The following is a 14,429-nucleotide window of genomic DNA, read 5'->3' as shown; positions in this document are numbered from 1 at the left end:
ATTCTCCCTCTCCACCCTTGCCTTCCACCCTTTTTTGTTTGAAAGCAAACCATCTTAAAAAAAGAAAGGAAGAGAATTAATCCACCCGCCCCCAAAACCCCACAAAGAGAGAGAGAGTGAGGCTGAAATCCAACTTACCTGACATTTTCCAGGACAAGGAGGAGAACCGTCTTTATTTTCCTATTTTTACACCCAGGAATCTTGTGTGGGCCACAAAAGGGGATCCTCAGCTTTGCCTCCTAATGCAGGAGGGAGCACACACAAGAAAACAAGATTTTTTCAATTAAAAAATATCTCCAAATCCTTTCTGCAGATCTCAAGTGGGAGACAAACAATATTAATGTTTTATACCTACAGATATAAGTTTGAATTTTTCTCCCTACAAGCCAAGTATTTAAAACCTCAAGAATCCAATGATTTGACAATCAATGATTGCGCGATAGTTTCAATTTGAATATTCAAAGGCTCCACAAAATGGCCTACCTTTGAGTGAAACTGAGCATCTCCCCATCTAGCAGAGGGTCTGATGGAATAAAATCCACTCCCGCTGCCTCCCCGGGACCCCGACTTGGGGGACATTTTCGACCTTTTAGCTTTCTTCCCACAAACGGGGCAGATATCCCTGGAGATGGGCGTTATTTTCACAGGAGAGGAAGATGGAGTCTCCTACACTGCCCTAATGTCTCCTGCCAGTCGTTGAGGGGCTCCTGAAACAGACTGGGGGGCTCTGGGGGTCAGGATACTTTTAGGGGGGCAACATCTGAGGTTTGGGGGAGAAAGCATGGCCCTCGGGCGTGGCAGGCCCAGGAAAGGCTGTTGAGGCCTGCAAGGAATGGTCACTAGTCACAACACCATTACATTCACTTCCCCTGAAATTTCCTATTTGTGTTCCCACTGCAGTTCCCACCCACCCCCTTTCTGCTTCACATAGACAGATGTGTGCCTCCCTCACAATACTGCTGTTCTGGTTTGCATTCCGGGAATGGAATGCAGTGGGATAGCTGGCTTTTTTCCCCTCCCCCTATTGCAAGAGAACTGGATAGACCGAGATAATGTTGCCTTTTGATGAAATTTCCAAAAATTTTACATTGTATTTTCATGCTTCCCCCCTCCCTTTCCCATAGGGTTGCAGAAGGCACCAAAGAGACATAGCTGAGTCAACCACTGCGGAGGCAAAGCTGTTAATCATCTACCACGCATATAATTTGGCCATTGTTCCAGTTCATTTTTTAAAAAAAGACAACACACAAAAGTTCAACAAATATACTTGATTTGAGTTAGGGAGTGGTATCCAGCTCAGTTTAGAAACACTTCTACTAGCCTTTAACCACTCCGTAGACTCTTGCACATGCAAACCTGTGGTCCTTTTAAATATATATATATATATATATGTATGTATAAAATCTCCTGAAAAGTGTTACAGAGGGGGAAAGTGTTATAGAGGCTCATAGCAGAGGTGGATTTAATTATGGAGTCCTTGAGGTGGAGGACTTGTCCATGAACCTCTCTCTTCTTCTGAACTGAGTACCTGTCAAACAGACCCTTTATGATCGCCACTCAGTTCTAAGGACACTGTTGACCTGTAGCAGCAACTAGGGGGTTAGCGTTTAACAATTTCCAGACACCTGCCTAGAAGCTGGAATCAGAGATGTGTGTGAGTTGAGATTGCTCAAGAGAGAGAGAGACATTTGGCACATGCTCAGAGATAGCCTTGTGAATCTTCAATAGCATTCTGGCATCTAAGGCTGTACTCTTGTCTCATATTAAGGCCTGATAGCGATACCATTACCATTCTCTGCTAAAAATGAGAACTCTCTTGGATTTTTGGAACAAAAGCATGGCTTTTTAACAAAAAGTAAAAAATGCAAACCAGCAAGTTCTGTGAAAGGAAGTGTTTCTTTGGATTAGGCCAGCTCTATTTCATGTTTTAAAAGAATCTTTCACCTCTTCCTCTTCTAAAACTATTTAATGCTTTGGAATATATATAGTCTTATATTCTCTTCTCTATATATGTTTTGGATTCTTTTCTTTGTTTAACATTCATAATAATTTTTAAAAGCCCTTCTTTTTAAACTGGGGAAATAAAACCTTCCAGTGCGGGTTCTCTGATATTGCCTTGATTTGTATGTCTTCCAGATTTTAACAGAAGTTTGCCGCTTGACAGGTAGAGGCAGATGGGTGTGAAACTAGAGTTGGATTTTTATTTAAAAGTGCAGCAGGTTTCTTGACAAAAAGGTTGCTGGCTTTAAATGATAATTAGTTTATGAAATTCAGAGTTGAGGAAAGTAACCATTTTGGGGGGGCAGAGGCTGAAAGAACATGCTTTGATCTCCAATTTTAGGAACAACCAAATTGGGAGTTGATGTGTAGGTCTTAGAGCACAAGATTGAACTTTTATTTGGGCATTAATGCTACAAGTTAGGATCTAAACAGTAGCTTCTAACACAAGAATCATCTGAAGGCATAAAATGGCAGTTTTAAACCAATCGGATGTTACCAGTGCAAAAATCCAACCACAGAACACGGAGTCCTGAGTGGGTTGTATTCTAAGGTCACTTCCAAATGATCTGTTTATTGAGCATTCTTTCTGATCTGTTTTTTTACACAACCTGAATTTGCCTGCATGTTGTTGATCGTATTTGCTTTCAGCTGGTTTTAATATTGTACCTTTAAATTGCTGTAAGCTGCCCTGGAAACTTGTGGTGAAGGGCTGGCAAGAAATGATTAACAACAACAGCAGCGTCAACTTTAACCTTGCCCAGAAAAACATCATTATTGAAACCCACGACTTCTTACTGTTCTTTGCAAAATTCGTCCCCCTCCCTTTTAGCTTACCAGTCTAAACCTTCACATTCTTCTCACCATGATACAACCTCTGGTAACCTCCAGACTGGACTGCTGCAGTGCACTCTATGTGGGGCTGTCCTTGAAGATGATTCAGAAACTGCAACAAGTCCACAATGCAGCATCCAAATTACTGGCTGGGATTCATTTTAGAACTCTCACAAACCTTGTTTTGAAACAGCTGCACTGGTTGCCACTTCATTCCTGCGTCCATTTCAAGGTGCATAGAATGGGGGCCCCGGAGAGGGCTTTTTCTGTGGCAACTCCCCTTTAGTTGTGGAATTCCCTCCCCACAGAGGTCCGTTTAGCATCATCATTATGCTGCTTTCACAATATGCTGAAGATGTAACTCTTTGCTCTGGCCTTTCGCAGTTAAGGTATTTTGTTTTGTGCCTACCTCCCTTTTATTGAATGCATCCTGTTCCATTTGGAATGGTTTTACTTGTTTTATAATTGCAATGGTGTAGTCTGTGTTTATAGTCTGGACAAGAGTTGTACCCACCCTGGGACCTTGTGATGAAGGACAGGTAAGAAATCATAAATAAATAACTCACTCCACACGGTACCGCTGCCCTCTTGGGCCAGTGGCCGGGGCCAGGGAAGGTGTGCCCCCACTTGCCTTTTTTTTAAATGGTTTTATCTAAACTACTTTTAGGTAATAAAAATCTCAACAATATAATGTGTTTATAAATAAATTCCATTTATTTGAGAGTAAGTACCACTGAACCTCAGTAAAATGTCTGAATAAACATGTAGTCCATGTGTTGGTAACCTCCAGCCTGGATTACTGCAATGTGCTCTCTGTGGGGCAGCCCTTGGCCCTGGTTCGGAAGCTCCAGCTGGTGCAAAATGGGGTGGCTAGACTGCTGATGGGGCCACATGGCTGACAACAGGTGACCCCACCCTAAAAACATCTGCACTGGCTGCCCATCCACTACCGAGCATTGTATTAATTTACAATGTCCTGAATAACTTATCTCCAGGGTAACTTGGGGACCGCCTGAACCCTTATATCCCAGCTTGATCACTGAGATCTGCAGGAGCGGCTTTGGTCGCTTTTGGTTGGCGAGGCTCATTTAACATTGACATGAAATTGAGCCTTCAGTGTCATCAGCCCAGCTCTCTGGAAAGCTCTGCCAGCTGAGATTCAGCAGGCGCCTTCTCTTTTAACTTTTAAACGCCAGTTGAAAACCTTTCCGTTCCGCCAGGCTTATGCAGGCAATTTGGAAGATGTCTCTGTGCAGAAGTTGACCTTTGTTTTCACTGTATTTTTAATGGTTTTTACTGTACAGTTTTTATTTGTTGTAAACTGCTTTGATGTTTTTTTTAAAAAATGAAATAGCAGTATACAAATATGTTTGTAAATACATAAAAAAATAAACACACACAAGATTGGATTTCAAAGCAAACTAGCTTTTAACTCCAAGACAAATTGTTTCAGCTCAGTCGTTTCATACTGCATGTGGATTTGGAGGCCATGATAGTGATACTGTACCTCCAGTATTTTGCCCATTAACGATGCAGAGTTTTAATACAGACAGGGGACCTGTGGCAGTCCAGATTTTGCTGGACTTCAACTCCCATCAGCCCCAGCCAGCATGGCCAATGGTCAGGGATAATTGGAGCTGTAGTCCAGCAACAACTGGAGAGCCATGGATTCCCCACCCCTGGATAAATAATTTGTTCTCACTTTGGTGCAAGGAGAGCTAACTGGCCAGCTGTAACTTGATAATCTTTCCAAAAGCGGTTAACAGTACCAGCCACTTACGGGGACATCTTGGCCCTTCATCCTGGCTTTCACTCAACGAGACAGGTGAAATGGTTTGTAGATCACAATCTTGCTGTGTAAATAATGCTTACACCATTGGGACAGTTCTCTAACCACTTTTATGTATTGATTTACTGACATTTACAAGTAGATCCTGCAACAGAATGTTGCAATGTGATGTGTACCTGTTCTGAGTTCCAACCAGCCATGCCCTTTCTCAGCATACTCCATTCCATCCTGCTCTGTATAGGACAACATACCTCTCTAACCATCATGGACCTCAACATGGTGTAGCTGGAATTCCCAGACTGGCTTCAGACTGGACCCAGATTGACTGAGTTTCAGCGAGATGGCTCTGTCTCGTGTCTTTAGACCAGACCTGTAGAGAAATCCCATCAAACCAGTAGGCAGGCATACACTATATCTCTTGGAAGAGGTCACAGAAGCATTGGAACAACTCAGCAATATCTATGGATTAATCAGCTGATTTGTATTTTTACTCTGTTCCAGGGGTGGCTGGTGGCTCCATGTCAGTGGGGCAGTGAAATCTGCTCCGGGTTTTAGTCTAAAGTTTGGGACAGCTCCTTGAAAGTTCTCCCACCAAGGATTTCAGATAGTGTGCATCCTTCCCATTTTACTATACAGTAGCCCTGTAAGGTAGGTTAGGCTGAGAGATTTACTGAGGGGGAATCTGATGACTAGTCCTAGGTCACCCAGGGAGCTTCCTGGCTGAGTGGAGATTTGAGCTCAGGGCTCCCTGGTCCTATTCTGATGCTCTCTCCACCACCTGGTGTCTGTTAATGATCAACGTGGTGCACTCTCAAAATAGATGTTTTGTTTCTAATATGTATAATACTATAACTATTATGCCTGGATCCTGCCCTAGCAAAGCTGCAGTCCTTTGCATGTTTATTTGGGACTAATGTCTCATTGAACACAGCAGTATGTACGTCCAAGTACATCCTGCAAAAACAGAAATGCCCCTCAAATTATCCGCCTGCTCAGTCTTTGCTTGGGAAAGCCTGATTACATGTTGCAAAATGCAGCACCGCTGATGACGCATTGTTTGTGATTTAAAGCATTTTTGCCCTGCTCTTTAGCCAGAAAGGCTCCCAGAACAGCTTATATGATAGGATGCAAGATCATCCCTGCCCTCAGGCTTACAATGTAAAAGACAAGGTGGAAATGGAAATGGACTGCCTTCAAGTCGATCCCAACTTATGACGACCCTACGAATAGGGTTTTCATGGTAAGTGGTATTCAGAGGGGGTTTACCATTGCCTTCCTTTGAGGCTGAGAGGCAGTGACTGGCCCAAGGTTACCAGTGAGCTTCATGGCTGTGTGGGGATTCAAACCCTGGTCTCCCAGGTTGTAGTCCAACACTAATCTCTACGCCACACTGGCTCACGAGGAAAAAGGGAAGGGGGAAAAGCAGGGTCAGGCACCAGTTCTTAAACTTGCAGGGTGGGATCCAGTTGGTGCTACCTTTCAGGGTTGTGGTGAGGATAAAAAGGAGGAGGAGAAGAAAGGAGGCACATGTATGCCAACTTGAGCTTCTTGGATGAAAGGTGGGATATAAATGTATTAAGCCCTTGTGCTCTCCACAACAGCACCAGATTGGTACAGCTGGAATGGAAGCAGTTCTGGCCACCTTTGGAATGGGTGTTGCTAAGTGACCATTGAGGGACAGCCAATAGTGAGAGGCCAGCTGAGGCAATGAAAGAGGATCCTTCTCTCTGTCAGGGCCCGTGTTCCAAGTCGGAGCAATGGGCGTGCCAGAATCTGGAATCCAGATTCCAGATCTGGAATCCAGATTCCAGACCTGGAATCTGCCTGATGGTTTTGTTAGATTATAGGAAATGGGAAGGCATTTGAGATTCCAAAGAAGTTTCTGACACTGCCCTCAATAACATTTTGCCACAGCCCCATTTGTCCCATCCTAGTTTTCACTCCGTTAAACAAGGACTGAGGGCTCCGGTTTATTGGGCAATCATTCTGATTTGCTTGCACAATCCTTATGCGGAGGTAAGACAATGTCAAGTCTTTACTGAGCATTAATCCTGGTGTGCTTGTGTGGTTATACGTCTTCCTGTTCATCAGTTGTTTATCCCACACTTTTTGGTGCATTTCCCTGTCAGTTTCCTCACTGCAAAAAGTCCGTTGTGGTGGTGTGTTTTTTTAGTAGATTTATTGCACCAAGGCGACAGAATGATTTAATCTACTTTAACTGCACAAAGAAAAATTACTGATATGTAATCCCTTCTGCAAAATACTGACAGTCTGGAGGCAACCACCATGGTGGACATGTAGGTGTTTCTTTTCGAAAGGAAGTATTATGAAATAGTTCCAAGGAACTCATTCTGTTTAATGTCTGGATGGTTGGACTGGGCTGCATGTGCGCATATGAGTGAAAGAGAGAGAGAAATCTGGAACGTAATGATCCAGAATCCAGAATCTGGCATGTTGAATTCCACTGTGTTGTGGTGGTTTTTAATGGGGGAGAAATTTGATTCAGTTCACATTTAAAGGCAAATGGGTCTAATTCACACACCTACCTACAATACACAAACCATCCTTTGAAATTCACTTTTCTCTAGAATGCATATACACAAAAATGCATACATGAGGATAACGTCTGCATTAAAAATACATATATTAATGGGGGCATACATACAAAATGCGTTTATATTAAGGAAAATGCTTGGGAAACAAAAATGTTGTTACATTAGGAGAAAAAACACCAAATGCTGATGAATTTTCATGCATAAATTTGAGATTGGAAAAAGGAGAAACAGAAAAACCAAAATTGACAGATATGCCTGTTCTCACTTCTCACTCAGCAGGGATTTAATCCCAGTCATCCCTGTTCTGAATGTAAAATCACAAAGAGAGATGCACAGAGAGTGGTTCCTTAGCTCCCCTCAGGGCCAGCATCAGCACCCAAGCATCTTTGAGCAGGGCCTGCCCTCGTTCGACCCCTATAAAAATGTTTCTGGCCTGGCCCTTCTGATAGAACTAGGGTGCTTGCTTAGCCATGATGTTAATTTTCACAAGGAGTGGCACTACATGGAATGCCTTGTGGGAAATTTAAATGGCGGCTACCCCAACCTTGCTCACTTGGATCATAGCTCATGCTTCTGCCAGGTAAGCCAGTCAGGGCCCACAAACAGAGGAGGGCTCCCAGCACAGGTCAGTTTGCCCAGGGTCCCTTCAAACGTAGAGCCAGTCCCTGTTCCCCTGAGCATCCCCCGCTTGCTGTGCTTATGCAACATGGCGGAACTGTGCATTCTGCACATGTTCAGGGCACTTCTTTATCTACACCCAAGCTGGGAGTTTCACAGCACGTTCCAGAGCAGACCCGCAAAGAAGCCCTTGGATGTAAAAAGAAAACCCCCGGACAGATAAAAGTAAGCATCCAAAATGAGAACGCCTTTGAATGAAGTGCTGGTCAGCAAAATTTTCAGTTCCTAAAAGGATTGCAGTTCTGAGTGAGATGGGAGGGAGAGATGCACTCTATACATGCTCCAAGGTGCTCCCCCTTTTCCAGGCCTGAGGGCACCCTTCAGGGAGAAAGGAAAACATATACATTTAACTAGTAAATAATAATAATATTAAAAGGGGCAGGGAGGTCTGGCTTGCTGGAACCGGACACAGAATGCTGGACTACAGGTAGATCCTTGGTTTGATCCCAAAGGGCTTTTCTTGTTTTCTTAAAACTGGGCTGAACTCAGCCTCTAGCTAAGCCCCCGGAATTGCCCCTGAATTGTGGGTTGCAAAGAGGATCTGAGAGCGAGGAGACTTTTAGCTTAGCAGGAATAATCTGCAACTCATAAGCCTGGGCCATAGCCTCAAAAGAGATGTGGCAACAGCACAAAATAACCCTGAGGAGGTTGGGTCAGATATACACACACAGCCTGCAGGGATTGGGTTTCCATCTCAGCAAGTCGAAACAGGATTTTGAAAAAAGAAAAAGAAAAGGCAAGGAACGTCAAGAAATTCCAAAACGGAACGGAATGTTGAGCAACGACTGCGTGCAGAGATCCAACCCTGGGCACCAAAGTCCGGCCTGCCTGGGGGTCAGGCTTACTCTCATTTGCTCAGATGTCTTAGGGAAGCCTTGACCAACCTGGTGCCTTCCAGATATTTTGGACTACAACTCCCACCAGCTTCGGCCTGGTGCCCATCTGAGGAAGACCTGGTTGGTGAAGGCTGGCTTTAGGATTTGAGAAAGGTGAAAGGGTCTGGCCACAAATGAGGAGAACAAATGACTGATGTTCCTTTTGCAAAAAAAAGCTCCTCAGAACTAGACTCTTAAAACTGTATTCACGTTCTGCAAAAAAAGAATATTTTGTTCTGATCTATTATTATTGCTACTATTTTTATACACAGTTTTAAAAAATTAAAATATAACAATAAATAAAAGAACCTGCAAAATATTTGGTCCTTATTAAAAGCTTTCTCATTCCTCAGTCCATAAGATCCTTCTCTCATAAGCTGGTGGGACCCCTTCAGATGGCTTGTTCACTTAGCCAGTAGGAATAAGGCCTAAGAATTCTGGATTGTACCACTACAGACTGCAGGAGGGTGTGTCACATTTTCATATGCTCCACCCCATAAAAAGTTCCCCGTGTGAAATAAAACAGCATATCAGGGAGAAGACTTTGCTCAAACCTTCTCTCTGGTGAGCTCCCTCGCTACACGGCGAGAATGTTGCTGTTGTTAAACATATTGCTCTGTATGATATTTTGAAACACTGAAATTCAAAATCAATTATTGTAAGGTGACATTGGTTTTATGTTGGGAAATGTTTGTAAGAAACATAAAAAACGGAAACATGTTGCTTGCATAAGTATTCAACCTCCATGCATTAATATTTGGTAGAGCCACCTTTGGCTGCAGAAATAGCTTTACATCTTTTGGGGTAGGTATGTACCAGCTTTGCACACAGTGTAGGAGGGATTTTGGCCCATTCTTCTTGGCAGATTCATTCCAGGACGTTCAGGTTGGTTGGATGTTGCTTGTGGACCGCAATTTTCAAAGAGCACCATAGATTCTCAATGGGATTGAGATCAGAACTTTGGGCCACTGTAGGACATCAATTTGTAATTCAATAATATGAGAGCATTGGTCAGGGGTCTGATTAGTTTTGCAAGGCACTGTGTATATATATATATATATATATATATTTGCAGGGGGAGCGATTCACCAATGTTTCATTCAGTGATGAGTTACCAAGGAAACCCAGGGGTTGAATTTATATCTATATCTATTTGTAATTATTTTAATTTTTTGTAAACACCACCACCTGGTGGCCATATTTGGGGATGACACCTATTTGCATTGTCCCTATAAAGGTATTATTAACCAACTGTGGATTTTGGAGTTTTTTCTTCTGACAGACCAACCTTTGCTTTTTATATCATTGTTGCAACTGTTGTGGAATATGCTAGCTGTCTGACACAGACCTACTAAGGTCTTTTTCTTTTTCAAAAAGCAGCTGAGGAGGCAGGGAAGGTTTAGATAGGGCCGTGGCACAGAGGTGGTTAAAGCCTCCTCTCCTGCACTCAGTGGAGACTGGTGGCTCCGATGTCAGTGGGGCAATGAATCCACTCCAGGTTTTAGTTCAAACGTTCAAGGAGCTGTCCAAGGTGCTGAAAAACATGCTGAATCCCTGTGCTAAATCCTGGAGTGGATTCACTGCCCTACTGACATCAGAGCCACCATTGTCTGTACTGTAATCCAAGTCCAGATCACCCCACCCCCAGAACTTTTATTGATCATGGAGATGAAAATATTAGACACAGTTTTTATGCCTATATGTTTTGCTTTCTGTGCTTAGTGTCTTGGGTCACAAAGATGGGAGGGATTAATGCAAGAAATAATTTTGGGGCAAAAGGTTAACTTCCCCCCCCCAATGCCACAGCCCAAGTCCAAAGCCATTCCCAGACACATGGCTGTTTGAAAAAGAGATGCGTTTGGTAGTTCCAGTTACAGAATACTTGTATCTCATCACTCATTGCCCAAACTGGGCTATGTAAGGTCTATGATTCCCAACCTGGGATACACAAATGCTGGTGTGGGGAGTCTTTGGCCTCCAGATGTTGCTGAACTACAACTCCCATTACCCCTGGCCATTGGTTATACTTGCTAGGGCTGATGGGAGTTGTAGTTCAGCAACATCCAGGAAGCCCCTTTCACTAGAGATGGAAGAGAAAGTCTGTCCAGTTCACATTTTAAGACTACATTTTCCCAAACAATACGCAAACCAAAACTCAGCCATCCTTCGAAATGCGCACTTCTCCAAATTTTGTGACGCTGTTCTCCAGACGACTACTGTGTACAAAAATGCACAGAGTAAGGTAAAGTGTGAAAAGAACATACAAAAACGCATTCTATTAGGGGAAATTGCTTTGCAAAAATATGCATGTTCCGCAAAACGGCAGACAGACAAGTATATCAGGAGAAATTTGCACTAAAATGCTTATGAATTTTCATGAAGTCTTTTTTTTATAGCAACCTGATGCAGAAATGTGGAGAACTGAACTTAAGACTGGAAAAATAACAAACCCGGAGAAACTGAAAGGGACAGATTTTTTGTCCTTATAATGAGCATATGGCCTAAAGCCCAGGGGACTGGACCAGCAGGTGACCCATCAACTCTCCTTGAGCTCTATGATCTAATTAATAGAAAGGAGGAAATGGTGACTGGCATGCAAATGATTATACAGAGCAGAAGGGAGCAGAGCAAAACAGCTGCCGTTACACTAGCGCTGCAATGCATGGTGGGTGCTCTTTCATGTTGTGACTGAAGGCAAGAAGCAGGCAGAGGTTTCTTGGTGTGTATGCAGCTCTCCCTGGTGGCTATCTTCTGAACATTCTTTCTGATTTGTTTTCAGGGAAGTTAGGGCCTGTTCAGATGCCGGTATAATCTGGATCTGAGGCTTTTTGCAGATCCTTTTAATTTGGACCGTTTGCATGACGTTTTTGCCAACGCAATTGGATTCAGCTGCTTTTGCCTTTAACTCTGGATTAAATGGATGCCACAAAAAACCAAAATTGCTTTTAAAATCCGCACCTGTTTTGGCGCGCTTCTACCGTGTATTACCTTTTAAGCATCTTTTTTTGGCTGTGCAGTTTCTTAGCCATTAGATCCTCCCTTTTCTCCGCCCCTTTAACTGTCTCTGGGCATCATTTTGTTTCCTGCCATTGACGAAGCAACTTCCGGTCGCTCTTGCATTCCTTTCTCCCGCTTCCCCCCAAATACATTTCCTCCCCCGCTCCTTTAAACAAAATCACATTCCCCACCCCTTCATTCTCTCTCTTCTGCAGTGACACCAACAGCTCCCCATGGGTAACAGGGCTGGAGCTCATAAAATTCCTTCCTGGCCGCTTCACAAAGACAAATCTATCTTTTTTGGATAGCGCTCTCCTCACCTGGCTGTGGAGCTGTGGTTTTGGTGCTGTTGTTTACATCTAGCCCGGCGTGTGTGTGTGTGCGAGAGAGTGTGTAAGAAAGTGTGTGTGTGTGTAGGACCTCTTCTGCCTCCTCGCATCCCTCTGCTCCCCCCCCAAAGCTGGATCTCTCTCCCCCCCCCCAGGCTGATGCATGCGCCCTTTTCGCAGCCACGGCGAGAAGAGGCTGGTGAAGGCGCCGCTGGGGTAATTTATAAGCGCCCAAAAGCACAGGGAAAAGGGGAGCTGCCTTGGCATCTCATCCCAGCATCTGCTCCACTCACAGAGAGCGATAATATTAAACGGTCAATGCTTCCTTTAGTAGCTGCTTTTAATGTCTCTCTAAAGATAATTGTTTGGGGTTTTTTTATGTTTCCCAGAACACATGCTGAGGCTTGTCCCGGGGTGCCAAAGGCACACCAATCTCGCACAGGGACAGCCTAACAGCCACGGGTGGGAGCGATTCCCTTTCTTTCAATCGCCTATTCCTCCCTTCATTTAGGGAAACACCACCCCTTCCCCGCCTCCGCAGTTAACATGCTAATGTGTGGGCGCGGCAACAATGAAACGCTGATAGCAATAAACGCACACGCGTGTGAATGCTACAAAGAAAAACAGCCAATTTATTTGTAGCGAGGGCAGAAGTATGTAAACTGTCAAAATCAATTGCGATGGAAAAAGCAGCATTTTTAATGTGGATCTTGGCTCATATGTGAACCAGCCCTTAGATGACATTGCATCAAGCAAGTGTAATCCCACACTTTCCAGTTCATTTCCCCATCACTTTCCTAATTCCAGAAAACCTTATTCTGGGCAGAATGGTATGCTTTGCAAGACCTCCCAATCAACTCTAATTGTACAACTCGAATTTGCCGGTTCATGATTGAATCACATCCCAAAACAGCAACAGTCTGGAAACTCCCTGGATATGGTGCTTGCGTATGCTTTAAAGTTTCTGTGCAGTTTTTCTTTACCTTTTCTGCTCCATCACGCACAGTCAAAATGGTTCAGGGAAGCACCCACATGATCTTCCCAGTCGTGGTTGCTCCACGTCAGCATGACCCAAAATGGGTTCCAAAATAGGTGTAGGTAGAAGAAGCCAGGCAAAGACAGCAATTCCAATTTGTTCTTTTTTTTTTCATCTACACCAGCCTGCCTAAAAGGCCTGTGATGGCATCAAAGGGAGACTAGCAAGTGCAAGTGAGCTCTCCTCAATGTCTCCATTTGATGATGCAATGCAGTTCTATTATCTACCAATCAATCAATCTGTCTATCTATCTTGTATCCTGCATCTGTCTTTCAAATTATCTATCTGCCAGTCTATCCATCCATCCCACTCCTTGCAGCCTAGGAGTGATAAGAAATGGAACCCAGGGTGGGTTTTGCAGATTGTTCCTCTTCCAGGGGTTCCTGCAAATATACAAACCTTCTCCTTAGTGCTTTCATGATGATGGGCATTTCCTAGTCCGTGTGTCTGTCTGTCTTGCCTGTGTTTATCTCTGCCTCCACAGTCAGAGGCAGTAGGCTTCTGAATACCAGGCGCTGGAAACCTCAGGAGGGGAGAGTGCTCTTGCACTCAGGTCCTGCTTGTGGGCTTCCCAGAGGCATCTGGTTGGCCACTGTGAGAACAGGATGCTGGCCTAGATGGGCCACTGACCTGATCCAGCAGGCTCTTAGTAATGTTCTTATCTCTTATATTTTGTTTATGCTTAAATATCTTCATTGGCTCCCAGGTACAATTCAAGGTACAGTTTCTAATCTATGAAGCTCGCAATAGTTTGGGACCAGAGGGAGTCTCTACCTCATTACCTGTCCATCAGTTCAAATCATCTTCGGAGGCCCTTTTCCATTTGTCCTCAAAAGTGGGAGCTTAGTGAAGAGTTAGTTCAGACCTGCAGGTTCTTAAGACTTAAGGAGCCCTAAGTGAGAATTCAGAAGCCTGAATCCTTTGAGGACATTCACCCAACTGAGACACTATTTTACACCTGGTGCCCTTTGGTGGAGCCTGGAGTTCTACTAGAAAGCAAAGTAGGTCCCGTCGGCCTAAAGCCTGCCCACTTCTAATAATTATTATGTGTCCTCCATAGGGATGGCAAGCATGGCTCTCCACCACCACCATCTCCATTTTATCCTCACAAGAATCCTGGGAGGTAGGTTAGGCTGAGAAACTTGAGACTGTCCCAAGGTCACCCAATGTGAGCTTCACAGCAGAGAGGGTCTCTCAGGGTTTAGTCCAACACTCTAACCACTACACCACACTTCCTCTCAGTCCAAGGTGCTGGTCTGACCCTTTCCAGCATTTTGTATTTCCTTAAATAAAACCAAAGGGGCTTTGCTGTGTCCCTCGGTCGCCAGTCTCTTTTCC

This window comes from Rhineura floridana, chromosome 12 (assembly GCF_030035675.1).
Source record: "Rhineura floridana isolate rRhiFlo1 chromosome 12, rRhiFlo1.hap2, whole genome shotgun sequence".
Classification (NCBI taxonomy): Eukaryota; Metazoa; Chordata; class Lepidosauria; order Squamata; family Rhineuridae; genus Rhineura; species Rhineura floridana.
Note: the sequence above shows the minus strand (reverse complement) of the source record.